Consider the following 17356-nt stretch of genomic DNA (forward strand, 5'->3'; position numbering starts at 1 on the left):
GATATTAGAAAAAGAATTTTTAATACCTTCTTCCCACTATCTAACTCTAGGGCAAGTAAAATAAAAGTTCTTGAATTTTCAAAGATAAAGCCTGACTGACCATAAGAACTTAAAACAAGGATACTCTCAGATAAATGTAGGGAAAAAATATAGCTAGTTTTAAATAGATTTTGGAGTATAGGCCCTGCTTATTCTCTCCTTTCCAATTCCTATGGGGAGGACCTGTTGTTCCCCCAGTACAGAAGGCACAGTGGTAGCAAGTACTTTGACTGAGTGGCCTTTTTATCTTCTTGAATGAGGATTTAAATCTATAATTCTATAGGGATGTTGAAATACATAGGTTTTTTAAACATTAGTGCGGGAAATGGGCCAGAAATAGTGAAGCTTTTTTGCAAAGTACATGTCCTTAAGAAGAGCAGGATGCTGCAGGTGTCCCTAAGCATAATATCTAAATACATGGTCATTCCTAGCTGCAGCAAACTGACAGAAAAAAAGGATATGAATGTAGCCACTTGGATCTCCTGGTTGGAGCACTTGCAGCACGATGCTAGAGAACATGCAAGGATGCACTTTAGCAGCGTGCACAGATATACAAGAAGATAGTTCCTAGAATGAACTGTGTCACTGCATTTATTTACGTTGGATTGGTATCCTTCCCCCCAGTTAATTATGCCCTATTATGCTTCTAATGCTGTCATTATTTTAGTATCGTAACTTTTAGTGTTCTTGAGTATTTAGTCAGTACATCTTTGGTTCTGTCCATTATCCTCTAATCATAGTCTGTTTATATATTACAGAGAAATGTTATGGATTTGTAAATACGAGCAATGATGTGTCACTGAGATCAGGGAGAGCAGTATTTTGCCCATTTTGTGGTTTTCAATGTGGTGATTAAGCTGATTGGTGTTCCTTTAGATGGAAATAATTTTCAGGAAAAAAAAAAAAGAAATTAATTTAGTTTCTTAATGTTTGGTCTTGGCATTTGTATGAACTATAACTAATAGCGGTATATGTAAAGGAAATTAAGGGAGGTTTTACCTGCAACAATGTTAACTTTTATTAAGTAAAATGAAATAGAAAAAGGTCTTTTCTTCTTCCTGTAGGTAAATACTTACGATATCTAAAGCCTCTAACCTTTGAAGGTTGCCACACAGCAACTCGTACTGATTTGTCTGGTATCTTGAGCTGAAGTAATGCTGAAATAAACATTTAAAGGGTTGGCCTCAGTGCGTTTGGGGGTGGGGGGGAGAGGTAAGTGTAGCAACTTTTTTCCCTTTAAATTCAAATTGCAATTATTAACATCATAAAATTTTTTACAGTGGAGAAACTGCAAAGAAAAGATGACCTGCAAAGATTGACTTAAATTCTGTTATCTGAACCACAAGTGCATTTCCTTTTGACGTCAGTAGGAATAGTGTCTGTGTTACAGAGAGTAAAATATGACCTGTTGTCTATTTGCTTGTCTATTATGAAACTACAGATGAACCTGCATAACTGAACAGATATACCTGGACAGATTTGATTGCCTTTACTAACTGTTAGTCTGGAACCTGGCATTTGCATGAAATTACACTGAATATTTTATTTTGCACACTTTAAACCAGTCTAAGTTTAAAGAAAACAACTAGGGGTTCATAACACAAATAGCCAGGATTTGGAACATTTTGCTGTATTCTCTGTTTTATTATTGTTATTTGTTTGGGGTTTTTTCCCCAAATTAAATTTTCCCCCAATCAAATTTTGCAAAATCAAATTTACCACAATTGGAAAGGCTACTTCTTTCATTACTGAATAATATTATTTCTATGAAGTTTTCTTGGAACCATCTATAAATTCCAGCAGGTCATCTTTTTTTTGATTCTTCTCTGCTGCCGTTAGTTATACACCAGTGAGAAACTACAAAGTGATTACATATGGCAATCATCTGCAGCATTGCTTCTGTTAGAAATAAACCTTACTTAGCTGATTTTTTCAAAGTGGTAATTGCCACCTTTGGCCCTTAGTTGTAGCTTTGCCATAGCTTTTGCTTGTTAGGCTTTATGAAATATTTTAGATTAAGTTTGAAGAAATGGAGATTTGCAGTCAGATTATGAGATAGTTGTGTGATGGATTCCTGGGGTTTACTGAGCAATTTATAGGAACAGAGTAGAATCTCCCACCTCACCATTACAAAGCCTTTTATACAGGGCATGATATCCTCTTTTGAAATTTTTAGAAAGCTTATTTCCTGCTGTAAGTCCCATGGCTCTTTTTTGTGCCTGATCAAGACAGTCAAATACCTACAAGGCAGGAGGACTTCTTTGGGGAATACCTGGTGGAGTTCCCCCAATCTTTAAAGAGTCTTCAAAGAAGAACAGCATTTGATCCTGGTTTTTCCCCAAGAAGCCCTTTTAATTGAACTGGACAAAGAAATGACATATAAATAATCTTTTCCTAATTATATAAAACTGTAGCAAAGCCAAAGCAGTTGGGATCCATAACTACTTGGAAAGAGATATAGAGTTATAGAGTCTTCATGTGATTTGGTAAATAGACCAGATAGGCGAACACAGAAATTTAAAGGTGATATGGAAATTAAGTGTGGTTTGGGGAATAAAAAATCTACCAAAAAGGGAGGAAAAAAGAGATATAATTTTTTTTTTTAAGAAAAAAATCTTACTTGAAGTAATACAGTGGAAAACTAGGATTATTATACCTTTCTAGAATTTCTGAAGAATTACTTTTGTATGTAGTACGTTGACTAGCCAGTGCACTCCTAGATTATTTTGGACATATTTCTGGGAAATAAGCCAACACTGATAAATATCCTTGATGTTTGGAAAGCCTCTAGGATGAATCTAGTGATCATAGTATTGTAAGTATGAAATTTCACTCTAGAACAGGTAGGCCATTTAACTTTATGAAAAAGGCAGATTTTGAAAAAAAAATGTAAAAGGTAAGTAACTTTGAATGGCATATTTCAAATTACTTACAGAAAAATGGGAAGTGTTTCAGAAGTTGAAAAATACAATTGGAACATCCTGAGTCAGAGAAACTAATTCCTGGGAAACATTTTTCTTACCTGTGTGTATTCCAGCACCGTCCTTACATGTGTTGTGCATCTCACTCTTCCTTATCCAAAACCTCAAATTAGCTACAGTGACCTTAAAAAAATTTGGACCAGACCAGAACTGTGTTTTTTGCCCAGTACCAGCAGCCAGTCCTTCAGTTTATGCACAGTGCAGGCAATGTCTGTGGGCTTTTTTTGAAATGCAGGTGTTTATTAAGAAGGAAAACAGAAATCTATCTTTCTCACTTTATTGGCTTCAATTTTCTGTAAATAAGAAGAGCACATACTAGGATTTCTGGCTTCTGACATCATTCACTGATGTACACATTTATTACAAAGAATCCAATTTCTTTTTTAAACCAATTTTTTTTCTCAAAGTTGAAAACAATTCTAGGTAAACCTAAAAATCTTAGTCAGTGATTCCTTTTAATAAAATTGAGTACCGTAATACTGATACTTCACTAATCTTAAGATATTCTATTCAGTTATTCTTTCATTATACTGTAAATGGCATCTTTAGTGTACCTTCAATTTAATGTGGATACCATTTCAGAAAGATCTTAGGATAATTTACACACTACTTCAGTTCCTTCAACTTACATGGGCTAATTAACATGCAAATTTTGCTTTCATAAAGAAAAAGAATGTTGTTTATTGATTTGTTCAAGTTACATCTGTGTTGTTCAGCTCTACAAAAATATCCAAATAATGACCTCTTAACTTGATCTGTGTTGAATTGACTGAAGTAATTCTGTAAAATATCAATTGAAAATTTCTCTCTCAGTAACAACGAATTGGGAGTTGTTAAATAAAGAGTCTATTTCTGCCCAGTACAGAAGGATCTCTATTGATTACATGGTAGGCACAAAGTAAAAGAATCAATAGAATTGATGTCTACGGGCCATGTCCTGCTTCTTTCACTTTGAAGATGGAAAAATTTCCATGGCTTCAGTTGTTTTCAACAAAGAACTGCAGAGAATTCACTTTGTCATGATGCTGCCACATCAATATTATAATGAAACTATCTTGTATATCAAAATAGATACAAGTAGAAATTTTACTGCAAAATCATCTCAACTTATAAAATTTAGAAAGTTAGTTTTCTTTTTGTCTAAATTAATGTCTTGCATTAAAGAAATTTTTCAAATCAAATACCTGACCATTAATTTTCAAAGCACTGAGGCTGGCATATTGTTTCAATAAAACAGTCTTCTATGGAGCACTTAAGAAATAAAAGCTTTAATAAAACATTTTAAAACTAGCCTGTCTATAATTCCTCTGAAAAATATGCTATTTACAGTCAAATAATTTCATAACTAAAAGAAAAAAGGCAGTAGTGTGGTTTACTAGAAATCATCGCATTCTTGTTGGCAAGGTTTTAATCGAAATCCAAGGCCTTGTGGAGTAATCTAGGGATTTTCTCTTGTGTTTTATTAGTTGTTTTTTGAACTATAATCCCAGTAATGAGCAAGTAACAAAACTCAGCTGTACATGTGAAACTACCACCTATCACAGTTCTTTCAGTCTCAAATAGGATAACCAGAGCATAACTACTGTGAAGCAATACAATTATGAATTTCTTGAGGGGGAAAAAGGAGAGATAAGTGCACAGAAGTCAGCTAACACTGATGCATGGGTGGCTACAGCATGCAAAGGGTTAACAAGATTTTCATTTTAGATAGTTGCCGTAGTAACAATCAGAGAGCTCAGGCTGTATCTTTTCTATTTGTGGGGAATGTTTAGATTTACACAGTAGCTCAGCTTATTATATATCTGCCTTGATTGCTGGATAAGGTTCGTTGATTAAAAACAGAATAAGATGCATTTTTATAATACTAAAGGAACCCGCTACCCCCCGCCCCTGCCTCCCATCACTCTTTGTCCAGATCTCGCTCAGCTCTCCCAGCACTCGCCCATCGCCCAAGGTTGGCTGTAAATCAAGTTTCACTTGAACTTTCAAGGAGCAGGGTCTGGATCCGCCTGAGCTGCAAGCAGCAGGAGTGCTTGGTCCTGAGCATTCCTTTTCTCCTTCGAGCAGCTGATGTGGACCATAAGGCCATGCTGCCACCAGTGCTGGATCTGAGAGCTACTTCTGTTGTTTGATGTCGCAGCTTACATTTGCTTGTGCTTGTTCACCATCCACGAGTTAGTAAAAGAAAGTTTGCTCACAGGTCACCTCCATAGCAGAGCAGTGAAGAGGCAGATTTTCAAGCGTTCATCACCCAACTGTTCCCCTTAGAATTAGAAGGAGCTGTCAGAGGCACTGCAGATATGGCCACCTCCCCTCAATGTGAGAATTCCTTTCCTTGAAAACTGAGAAGGCTTGTGACCACCATAGCAATGCCAGCTGTGCAACGTTGCAGTGACCCTAAAGCCTGGAGGCTGCCATGTGAGACCAATGCCTTATGCTGGCAGCAGCCTCTCATCTCACCTGAAGGCTCATATCTTCTGGGAGCAGGGAAAAAACCCTGCTCAGCTGGGACGCCAGGTTGAAGTCTGCCTTGAACAGATGCTGCCACTTAGTGCCAAGTGATATGGGGGGTAGTTGTTTGAAACAGATACGGTGACTGCAGTACTGTGGCATTTTAATGCCAAATTTTGTGACAAGAAGAAAAATTCTGGTATAAAGTTTTACTATCTTGTGTAGTTTGATAGCCTGGTCTGCTCTGATTCTGCCAATTTCTAAAGCTTTTACTCTTTGCAAGCTCTTGATTTTTCATACCACTGGTGCTGTTTGTGGTGTTAGGTTGATTTCTTGGCTCCATAATACACAACTGAAGAGGGGCTTTCTTTTCCTTTTATTGACTTCACTAGGATATTGAAGTGCTGGGAACATTTGTAAGCTGGCTTTTTTTTTTTTTTTTTTTTTTTTTTTTTTTTTTTTTTTTTTTTTTTTTTTTTTTTTTTTTTTTTTTTTTTTTTTTCCTCTTTTTTTGCTTTTTTTTTTCTCAGGTATCTGAAAATTGATTTGAAAATTTTACTGGAAGCTAAAGGGATTTGATTTGATTTTATTTGATTGGATTGGGTTTTCTTTGAACCAGGGAAGGCCTTCAAAGAAAAATTACCTTCTGGAATTAAAAAATAATTTTTTTGTGAAACTGGTCTGAGCCAACGTAGAATAGTTTTCTAATCACTTAAATTCGGTCTGCAGTGTGGTGGTACACAGCTTATTACCACTTTGAGTTTTCAATTCAGAGAACAGAAAAAAAAAAAAATTAACCTGACCCCTATAATCTAGGTGCAAATTTGTTGGGTTTTTTCATGCTCCCTACTTTTGAAAGTCAGTCCACTTCCACTTAAGGACCACTCCCTGGACTTGTGATTCCAGAGTCTTTACAGATCCCAATGTGCCCCATTAGAGAACACAGAGCTGTAGCACTGCTGGCCCAAAGTGGTTCAATCTGGTAGTTGACAAGAGTTTGACATGAATATTCTTTAGTCATAGATGTACCCATATACTGCATTAATCTTTTTCACGCTGTTTTGTTTCTACACATGAAAGTCAATGAATCCATCAGCTCCTTTTAAGAAAGCTACGTCACTCTTTTATCAATACTGTCATTTAAACTTAGGATACCAGCCTGTGTATATCAGAAATGAACATTGGTTCATAGTCAAACTCTTGCTGTAATGAATTTTAAAAAATTAATTTATTTCTTTCTGAGAATAAGGTCTTTTAAATAAATTTGCCAAGCTGCCAGTTTGTCTGTTGTTACTTGTTCCAAGTGATAGGGTTTTTTGAGTTTCCTAAAATATATTAAAATGGGAGGGATTTGGGCTTTGTTCACTGTTAGTTTCAAGTTATAAACATAGCATCAGGTCCCTATCTCCTTTTACCCCTTCTTTTATGTGTAAATGTTTCATAAGTATCTGAATGAATTTTCCAAGTCAAATGTATTTTCTTAGAACTGTTTTTTACTTACAGAAAGTCTCACCCTTACACCAGCTTCACTGTGTTCAAAACCAAAAGACTGAAAACAGCATTCCTACACTACTTCTTTGTTTCCAGATTTTAAGATCTATTATGCATAGTGTAGTGCGTAATCATAATTATGCATTCATGATGATGTTTGTACTGGCTTAACTCAGGAATAGTGTGAGAAAGCTAATCTCGAAGCTACAGGCTGTTTTCCTGGACTTTAGATTCTGATCTGAGCTGTTTGTTGAATCTTACTGGAACCAGAGCTGCCACCAGTCCTGCTGCTGGACTCTCCATCTTTATCTCCAGTCTCAGTGAAGGACCTTCACCCATTCTTTGAAAACTTTTTTTTCATGGAAACTTGTATTGTTGCAGTTCTTAGTCATGCTGCATATAATCAGTACACTGAAACAATTTATATGAGAACTGTGTTACACAGCTGTCATACAAACTACAAAAAATGAGGATCCTTTTAGTCTGCCACTGGGAATTTTAGGGAAATTTTTTTCATTTTTATGTGAGAACAGTAAAATAAAATCCTCATGCTTTTAAGGCAGCAAGGAAAAAATTACCTGCTTATGTGTAGCATATTCTTCAACTGGAAGAAAGTAACTGCTTGCAAGGTAAAGGTTCAGTTCATCTTCTTGGTCCAAGCCTTCTGAAATGAAAGAACATGTTAGCACCATAAATATGTAATTCAGATCTGTGAAAAATCATATTGATGAGAGAGCAAAGAATTTGGGAATGTATTTTCTCTGAAATTCCCATATTAATCAGTTACTTATATCACTGTTATTTATTTAAAAATCTATACAGAATTTGGTGGTATAGAAGAAAGATTAAAGCCCCTAAAGTGTTGCATAGTCATATGTTAAAATCTATTGAACTTATTTATTGTCAAATCATTAACTATTTTGAAGGGGTTTCTTACTGATAGTATTTGGGAAGGGGTTTTCAGTGGAAAAGAAGATTAAAATTTTTGCATGAAAACACTATGCATATCTTTTGAAAGTTAAACCAGCTAAAGGAAAATTTACAACCTTCTATCTTTGATAGTCTAGAAAAATAGAAATTACAAGTGAATATAAAATAACCGAAGATTCCAGTTATTTGCAAACTTTTCCATCAGTATTATATACAATGTGTATGCAAAGTTAATTCCTCTCCTTATTACTTGTAAACAAGAGAGCATAGAGTAACAGTGAAAATCACTAAAGGAACCTTGTTCCAGTTTATTTTTACATAAGCAATGAACTATCGTGCATAATGCAACAGCATACCAACTAGCAACACACTCACAGAAGGTAATTTGAATTTGTTTTACAGACACAAGAAGCTGATTTTAAAGGCATTCCTAAGAAGATTGTCCTTGATTTTACATTATCCTGGAAGGGTGTTTCAATTTGTTTCATTTACTATCGTACTCACTGGGTAAAAAATATCCTAGTGTCTGCTTAATAGTGAAGGAATTTTCTACATGAAGATGTAAGGAGGAATTAGGTTTTACCCCATAATTATATATTAAGTCAGTGTTAAAATACAGTTGCAATCAAATCCTTTCATATCCCAAGGCCACACATTTGATGCAGTACATTGGAAGGTCAGAATACTTAGCTGAGTATACACCCCTTGAGACTCAACAGATGTACAGATACGGAGCCTAATCCCAAAAACGCATTCATAAGTCTAGAAGATCAGAATTGAGCCTTAATTCTCTAAAGGACTGCCACAATGTTGTGTGGTCCTTTCATCCAAATTAGAATGATTCATTATGTCTAGTCCATTAGCACCATCAGGGATAGGTGTGGGCCATAAAATCTGCATTAGGATTTCTAAATATGTCAAGGATAATCTTAAAAGGAGATAAACTGAGATGTTTTAACTGAACTAAAAATAATTAATCAAAGTCATATATGTAGACTTCTGGTTGTTGAATCATGCCTTAAACTTCTACCTTAAATGATAGTGCTATATTAACAAATTCAATATTTGGGCAGAGGATTATATATCGGATTTAGTTTCTTACTTTAAAGTGTTTCCTCTTGGTAAAAATATATAAAAAAGCCTAATGAAAACAAGCATAAAATCTTTAAAAAGTCGTTAAGAATACATAGATTTTTTTTCTATTCCTTAATTAGTTTTCAAATTAGTTAATTAGGAATTTGTATATAATATTTTGTGTGCATTCAGTGTGTGCACCACTGAAGTTCAAGTATTGTGTGATGCATCACCAAGAGAATTACACTGCAATACTTACACTATTGACTAAAATGTCTTTGTATTGAATATATATTTCATAAAGTCCTCACAATATTCTTTGGAAGTGTAATCCTAATAGAGCTGCATTGGTTTATACAGTTAAAACATTGGACAAGTATATACAAAGTACTTTTTATTTTCTATCTCTTGGGTTCTGAGAAAAAAAAAAGATGCAACTAAAAAAGCCATTGTCTTTTACTACTGCTAAATCATGAGTTATTCACCATTTATGACAAAAACATTCACTTTTCTGAAGTAAAATATACAACCTGTGTTTGCAGGTCCAAACAAAGTAATAATAATATATAATAAGCAGAATCTATAAGTAGCTAGTCTGTAGTTCTGTGTAATTATAGAAGCCTTTATGCATGTCCTTTTTCAATTTTTGTATTTTTAATGGATTTATAGAATCATGGAATTGTTTGGGTTGGAAGCAGTCTTAAAGATCATCTAGTTCCAACCCCCCTGCCGTGGACAGGAATACCACTCCTGTCTACCACTCCATCAGGTTGCTTAAAGCCCCATCCGGCCTGAGTTTGAACACTTCCAGCGATGAGAAATCTTATCCTCTGAGGAACCTGTGCCAGTGCCTCACCACTCTCATAGTGAAGAATTCCTTCCTTATATCTAATCTAAACATACCCTCTTTCAGTTTAAAGCCATTCCCCCTTGTCCTGTCACTACTCCTTTTTCTATTCCTTTTGATAAAAATAAACATATGATGCTTGAAATTTGAACTTGAAAAGGTGGTTTAAATTATCCATTCCAGGATAAGAAAAAGTATAATGGAGAAAAAAATTACAAAATTGCTCTAAAACAGATATTATTCGGTACCGTACTTTAACTAAGCTGTAGATACAACAATCATTGTGAATGGCTTCTGTGTAAATAGCTGGACCATGGGACCAGGCATCGTTAATCTGTATGCAATATAAATGCATTCATGTCTTCTAGAAAAATCCCTGTAACTGTCCCTTTGGTCATCCAGAATATCTATTGTCACATTAACTACCCCAAACCCCAATGATATTTGTGCAAAGTAAGAGACCAATTGTCAGAAGCTTACTGGGGATTGATGGTTTATCCCAGAGTTTGGTCCCTCAGCCTATCCAGCGTAAACTCAATGTTTGCGGAATTGCAGCTGAGCCATAGAAGCAGAGGATTGATCTATCTTTCATGAGAAATGTTTAGCAAAAGTGAAAGAAGTTACAGTCAAGCAAGTTCAGTCGACAAGTGTGTACTGGCAAATATCAACATGGTCTCATTAGTAGAGAAAGAGATGAAATTCTTAGAATAGACAATAATTTACAACAGTGAGGTTAAACCACTAGGAAAAATGCACTGATAATTCAGTGTGAAAGTGTGCAAGCAGCATTGCTTTATATCTTGTCTAAAGATAAGTTATATAGTGTGTGATTTTATCAGTACAGGTGTATGTCATCTCTGAAATAGTATTATCCAAAGTATTCAACTTTACAGTAAAGCAGAAAGGTTCAACACCCATGGCAGATACCTGAGCGCTAAGACACACTGACAGGGCACATGCTACCCACAGGTATTAACTCACCACAACAGATATGATTCACTTAGTGTTGTCAACTTGCAGAACATCCTTATCATGTTTATGCTCGTCACAGCATTGACTAATAATATGATTTCTTGGTTCTGGTCATCATGTAAACACACAGTAAATATATATATATGTACTCCTTTCCCAAGGAACAAAATGAACAAGACAGAGAGTAATAGGGAAAAGAAAATGAGAAAGTCAAGTCAATAGAGTGATGGCAAAATACACTGCTATCCATGCCATGCTCTTCGAGAAAGGGAGAAGTTAGGTATACATAGTTAGGTATGTATAAAATGGGAGAAAAAGAAAAGGTGGGAGGGCAAGGCAGAGGAGGAGCAGCTGTGGACTGAAGCCAGATGAAGACTTAATGGGAGAGAAGGATGGGAGTAGAAAGTCCATCAAGGCAGGATGATGTGGGCAGTGGAAAATCATTGAGTGTTCAGAGGTCCAGTTTCCAGCATTTCCATTCCTGTTCCAGTGAATTGATTGTCATGTCCTCCAGGGCCACAGGAGCAGTCAGAAGAAATCACCAAGACTCTCAGCTAGGACAAGGTGCTATAGAATTTGGATTAATTTAAACCTTCCTGGTTTAAGGTCAAAAAAGAGTTCTAAGGACATCCTGGGTTAAATAGAAAAAAATGAAGATGCTAACCTAAGTCAGAGTGACATTTGATTTATGTTTGTTTTACAGACTTGAAAAAAATGCATTCTAGGAAGGTAACACAAAATGATTCCCATATTTAGTGCACATTTAATTTTCATTAAGAAGGCATATTTGATAGCAATAAAAAATTTGGAATCATATTAAAATCCTGAAAAGTGTTGGAAGATACTAACATACCTGGAGTGTGGGGGTTTTTGTTTGAATAATTTCTTTGGTCCGCTTTAGATTTGTGGATGAAATGTACATAGTGGTGATAGATGCATGGTGAAATGTATGTTCAGTTTTGTCACTTGACAAGTGATGATCTCTTGGGGTAAACAGCAGGGTTTCTCAGTTGCAGGGAATCCCAGCTGTCTATTGGGATTCCATCTGTATGTATATTTTTCGCCCCTTATTTGTATTTGAAACATTAAAAGGCTTTGGTTTGACCACAGCCTCTTCAAGTGTTACCAATTCTTTTTCTTCTATTTTTCTTCAAGTATCACCAAAAAAGGTACTAGGAAGTAACTTCTTTTCTCCACCACTAGTTTCATGGCCCATCACAAGCAACAATTCTGTGTTGGTATACAGGTTCTTGACTCTCTTCATGAACATGGGTATCTGATGGATGGTATGGTACTTGAACACTCCTCTGAAACACAGGATCCCATAAAACTGTAAAGTAGTAACTAGAACAGTTATCCTAGGCTCTCTACAGATTTAGCTGAAATTAGCTGCATCATTATGTTTGTATCAGGTTTTCAAAGTTTTTGGGTTGGGTTTGTTTTTTTTCAACCACAAAGCCTAAGGATTTCAAAAATTTCTTTTGCATTTAGTTTAAGCTTCAAGATCTCGTCGACAGACATATTGGGGGCTGTGAAAGCTGAAATCCTGGTGCAATTGTGAGATTCCTGGGTAGGTGTTTACAGGCTGAAGATTGCCATGTCTTTGCTTTATTTGGTGGTGTTGTCAACAGCATGGAACCATAACACTGAAAACCTCCTGATATCTCCAGTGTTGTGTGAGGGGAGAGGAGTTGTCTTTGCATGTCTAGAAGAGAAAGATGTGGCACTGTTAAGAGCTGCCACAGGCCTTGACTGGCAGATTTTCTAGAAAAGCTCTTGAGATAACTGCTCGTCCAAGACTTAGTCCTCCTTGGAAAAAACATAAGATTTTTCAAGGAAGCTACAGAAATGGAAAGGCAGTCCAGCTGATTGCATACAAATTAACAACAAAATGTGTATCTGTGTCTGTCCGCTGGGCTGTTTAGATGGGATTGTCTAAGGGCTTGATGAGTTTATAATTAGCTATATGGTAAAGAAATACATTGAGACACATCACACAGTGTACGTGTGAGGTGATAAAATGGAGTTATACTCTTATTATTATTCAAAAACATCTTAAACCAAATATTTGTTAATATTTGGGATAGTCTTGAGACAAATCTCTGCTATCGCTTGGTCCAGAATGACCCTTAGGAGACCTTCCCAGCTGAACTGATTTGATGAGGTTATAAAGTTTACTGTGTTGAATATGGTGACCATCAAAGGTGAACTTAACCTCTCTAAAGGGGATGTTCTGCAGTTTCAGCATGTCAGAAGGTGTCAACCTTGTGATGATCCAAATGAATTCAAATTGAACTTCAAAGTAGAAACCTCCACTGGGGTATTAACTGATGTTTTACTATGCCATACTCATATCTGAAGGCACCTGAGGTATATTTACAGCTCTTCTCCCAGTATACTCTTTGTTTTAATTGACTACATAAAGTAACACTGCACAGTGGGGCATGAGAACTTTCTCAAAGGGCAAAAAGACATCTTGGTAACCTCCTTTACCTTTCACAGGTAGTCAGGCTCTTTGGAAGATTTAGAAAGAAAATCTGTTTGCAGGAACCAAAATACAATTAGAAAGAAAGCCCTTGGGTATCAGTACCTCTCCTTAAATAACGTCAAACACTTCTTGGAACGTCGCGCCCTGGACAGGATGGTTGTGTCACAGTGACTTACTGAACATGAGCTCAGTAGCTCAGTACCTATTTCTTGCTTCAGCACAGCTTCTTGGGAAACAGCTGGCACCAATCTGGCATTTAACATCAGAATTTCACAGACTTCAAATGATCATACTGTATTTCTTTTCAGCATTGGGGTTTCCTCAAGTTTCTACCAGGCCACACACATCAAATGTTGGAAATTTTTGCAGGAAAGAGCCCATCTGATGTTACTTGTCAGCACTGATTCATTTTAGCCAGAGTGCAAAACTATTTTCGGCTGGCTGTGATGGCTATTTTTATCTCCATTAACCTCTTGACTGAATATAAACATTTATTGAGGGTAACCTCCCTTGTTTGTCCACTTGCTTCAAAGGTTAGTGAAAAGTGGATGCCTTCCTGACCTCTTTTATGCTCATTAGCTGATTCTAATTGTTCCCTGAGAGATCACAGTTTTGACCCTGCTTGTCCTTGTCAAATTTGTCTAGTTATGGCACGAAGACATTAGCAGAAATTGCATTTTCAGGTAAAAATTACTCCACTGCAGAATGCACACTTACCTAGTGTAGAGCAGTGAACAATACTGCAGTTCTGTAACGTGCCCTCACTTATAAAATGTGAGGTTACTACTGTATGGCCCCATATTACAGACACCCATGTTAGCAGATCCCTGTGATTATACCTAGGCAGTAAGCAGGATGTTTTGTAAGCTTTTGACCAATGTGTAGCAGTTCTTTTGGAGGGAGAAATTAAATTATGCTTGGTTTTTGAATTCTAATTTCTAAGCAGCTGAAATATTTTTGCTCCTATGACAAAAAAGCCTTCTTTTTTTGTGTGTAAAAAGATACCTTTCTTAAGATAAAGTTATTCCTAATAACACTGTAAAAAAAACCCAACAGCATAAAGTAGGTAACACCTACCACTATTTTGGGAATGACCAAGTAAATTTTACAGGATGGCAAGTATATCTCATGTATTACAGGATGATTTTCATAGAACTCTCTGAGAGTCAGAGCATGAACTACTTCAAGGGGGATGATGTCCCAAAGGTGAAGAGCTGTCATGAAGAACGTGTTGTCTTGCAAAGACTTCCTTCTATGTCAAGCTAAGAAAGCCTTTTGTCATGTTCCTCGGTGGTTCTCAGCCATGGTTGTACAGTTCAGACAAAGGACCTGGCAGGTCTCAATTAGGTATCTCAAACAGACAGGTCCCAGGCTTCACAGGTTGTAACCAGTGCCTTAAATCCCACAGACACTTAGTGCAGATTAAAAAGCACTGGTGTAATGCGCTCAAAGCACGATATCCTGCTTTAGAAGCGGGTTGCAGCATTCTGCACCCGCTTCAGCTTTCAAATGGATTTAAAATGTAGCCTCAGGTATAGCGCATTGCAGTAGTCTAATCTTGAGGTGATAAAGGCATGACTGATTTAACCATAGCTTCTTGTTATCTTGAACTGGGGTCTTTTCATTTTAACCATTTTAAGGAAATGGCCTTTCCTGAATCAGCAGGCTTGCTTCAGTTCTTGCTATGTAATAAGGCACAACAAGAGCAATCCTCTCTTGTGGTGAACACCTCCTATGAACATGTGAACCTCACAGGATGCCAGGCCCCAGGAACTGCTGCCATGGTCCTGACTTGCCTTGCAGCTCACACAATATGCCTGTGAGGTGCATCAAAGACAAGCCATTGCTAGTATCCCTCAGTGGAGCTGCCAAGCTTTACAAGCAGCCAGGGCCTTGTGAAGTTTTGCTTTCATATTAAAAGAAGTTTATTTACATATCTGTGCGGCTTGGGAGCAGAGCTATGGGAGAATGGGAAATTCTTTTGAGGTGTCCACCAGTTTTTCTAGGCTAGCGGAGTTGTGAGACAAAACGTCCTGTTCCTCCTCCAGCCTATCTCTGGTGCTTAGAGACCACTTACAGCTGCAGAGCTGATTAAGAGTTTTGCTGCCAAGCCGACCTGGAAGCTAATTTAATGATAACCATGTAGTTCTTTAAGTTCCAAAAAAGCCCTGTAAATGGGGAATGGCGAAGCAGACGCATATGCTGGCTGCTGGTGCTCAGTCTATCTGCTGCTGGCCCTGCTTTGCCTCAGAAGGGATGAGGCACCAGCTTGGGCTCCTCGCCTTGTCTGGAGGAAACTGGGGTGGTGGCATGGGACTAAGCCTACCCCTTACTAAAGGAGAAACTAATCTCCATGAGAAAGTCAAGTGGTATCTCTGCATCTCATTCTTCCTCAGCAGTATGTGGTTAAGTATAATCCTTTCCCAGGACATATTATTTGTCCTGACGATGTAGATAATAAACTGTTGCCCAGCACAAGAAGACCCTGATATTATTTGAGGCTTTTTGATACCACCTTAATGCAGATAATACCCTTAGAGATGAGAGAGACACAATGAAATGTCAGACATCTGGAAAGAAGAAAACCAGAAATAGGAATTAGATCTTGGGGAAATTAAATAGATTATCCCTTTGGCACTTAAACGATAGAATTTTGGTTCATTCTGCTTTTTAACTTGGCCACTAACTTAGAAAAAAAAAAGCACCTTGTTTGAATGTCTTAATTATTATGGTGTACTTGGATAATATTACACTGCCTTTTGATTGTATATGGGATTACCAGAGACTGAGAGCACATATAAGCACAAAAACATGTTAAAGGTTTTACTGAAATGGCAGGTGGAGAAATGCAGCAAGTGGTAGGAACATGTCCTGATTCTCCTCTTCATTTTTGCTGTGGAACCATGGTTGCTAACATTCCTGTTACAGCTTGTGTTTAATTTGGGTATGATTCTCAGGTGTGTGAGGAATAGCTACTTTTCATTGTTTCCATGGCAGCCTTAGAACTGGTTTGGTGTAAATTACACTAAAGTCCAGAGTTTTTTGTGATAGAAAATAGAGATGGTACTTTGATTACCTTTCATCTCATCTTTTGCAGCTCTTTTTCATGCCTTGTTTATTTTCTATGCAGACGATGAGTAAATACTTTGCACTGATTTAATAACTGTTAATATCAGGCTTTTTGATAATTTACATAGGAACTTAACCAAATTTTAAAAAAAAATAAAATTGTTTTGTTTACTGGTCAATTATTAATTAGAATTTAAATTCAAAATTTAAATGCATGCAGTTGCGTTGACTCTAGCCAACATACTTTCTGCAACTTCCCATAGAAAAAGCAGTATTAGGAACTGAGACATTCTGTGTCTCTGATTTCAGTATTTTTACACTAGGTAACTATGTTTTTGCTAGATGTTACATTCCTTTCTCCTAATTTCATTCATCATTTCTACCTGTTTTTTCCAATACTTATGGAGGATGAATAATGTCATGGAGTGTGTAGAGACAAAGTGTGACTTATGCCCAAACATTTTTATGAAAAATGCAAAATCTGAAGTGAATATTAAGTAAAAGGTACTGTCTTTGATAAAATACTATTAGAATCTAAAAAGGTAAAAAAACCCCAAAATATGAAGAACTTTGATATCTTATATGTTTGTCTATCATAATTATTAAATATTGATATATCGTAATTATAGTAGACATATATTTTATATAATTATTAATTATATCTTATGTAACTATTTTCTATAATATCTTATTTTCAATAAATATTTTGCTGTATATTTTGTGAGTAGGTTCTGTGTAACTCTTTTTATACTTCACTACATTTCTAAAACAGTCATAGATAATAAATGTGGCCAAAGTATGTGGAAAGGCCATTATAATTTTCTGTATTTAAATTTTTTTTAACTCTCTTAGTCATAGCACAATAGAACATAAGTGGAGCCAACTAGAGTATTATTGGTGGAATAGAAAAGTAACTAAATTCTCTTACAGAGGATTGGAATGTCTTGGATAGAATTATATTCTAGGAAAAAAATAATTAACATTTTCGTAGTGGCTGTTGTAGTTTGTACTCTC

General features: G+C 36.3%; 1 protein-coding gene across 3 annotated transcripts in view; it reads left to right on the forward strand.

Annotated features, from left to right (window-relative positions):
* Positions 1-17356, forward strand: part of ZFPM2 (zinc finger protein, FOG family member 2) — a 310759-nt gene that overhangs the window by 181673 nt on the left and 111730 nt on the right. The window lies entirely within an intron of this gene.

The sequence above is a fragment of the Empidonax traillii genome, unplaced genomic scaffold (genome assembly GCF_003031625.1).
Source record: "Empidonax traillii isolate 1590-97213 ecotype Southwest subspecies unplaced genomic scaffold, ASM303162v1 scaffold318:size782537, whole genome shotgun sequence".
Lineage (NCBI taxonomy): Eukaryota > Metazoa > Chordata > Aves > Passeriformes > Tyrannidae > Empidonax > Empidonax traillii.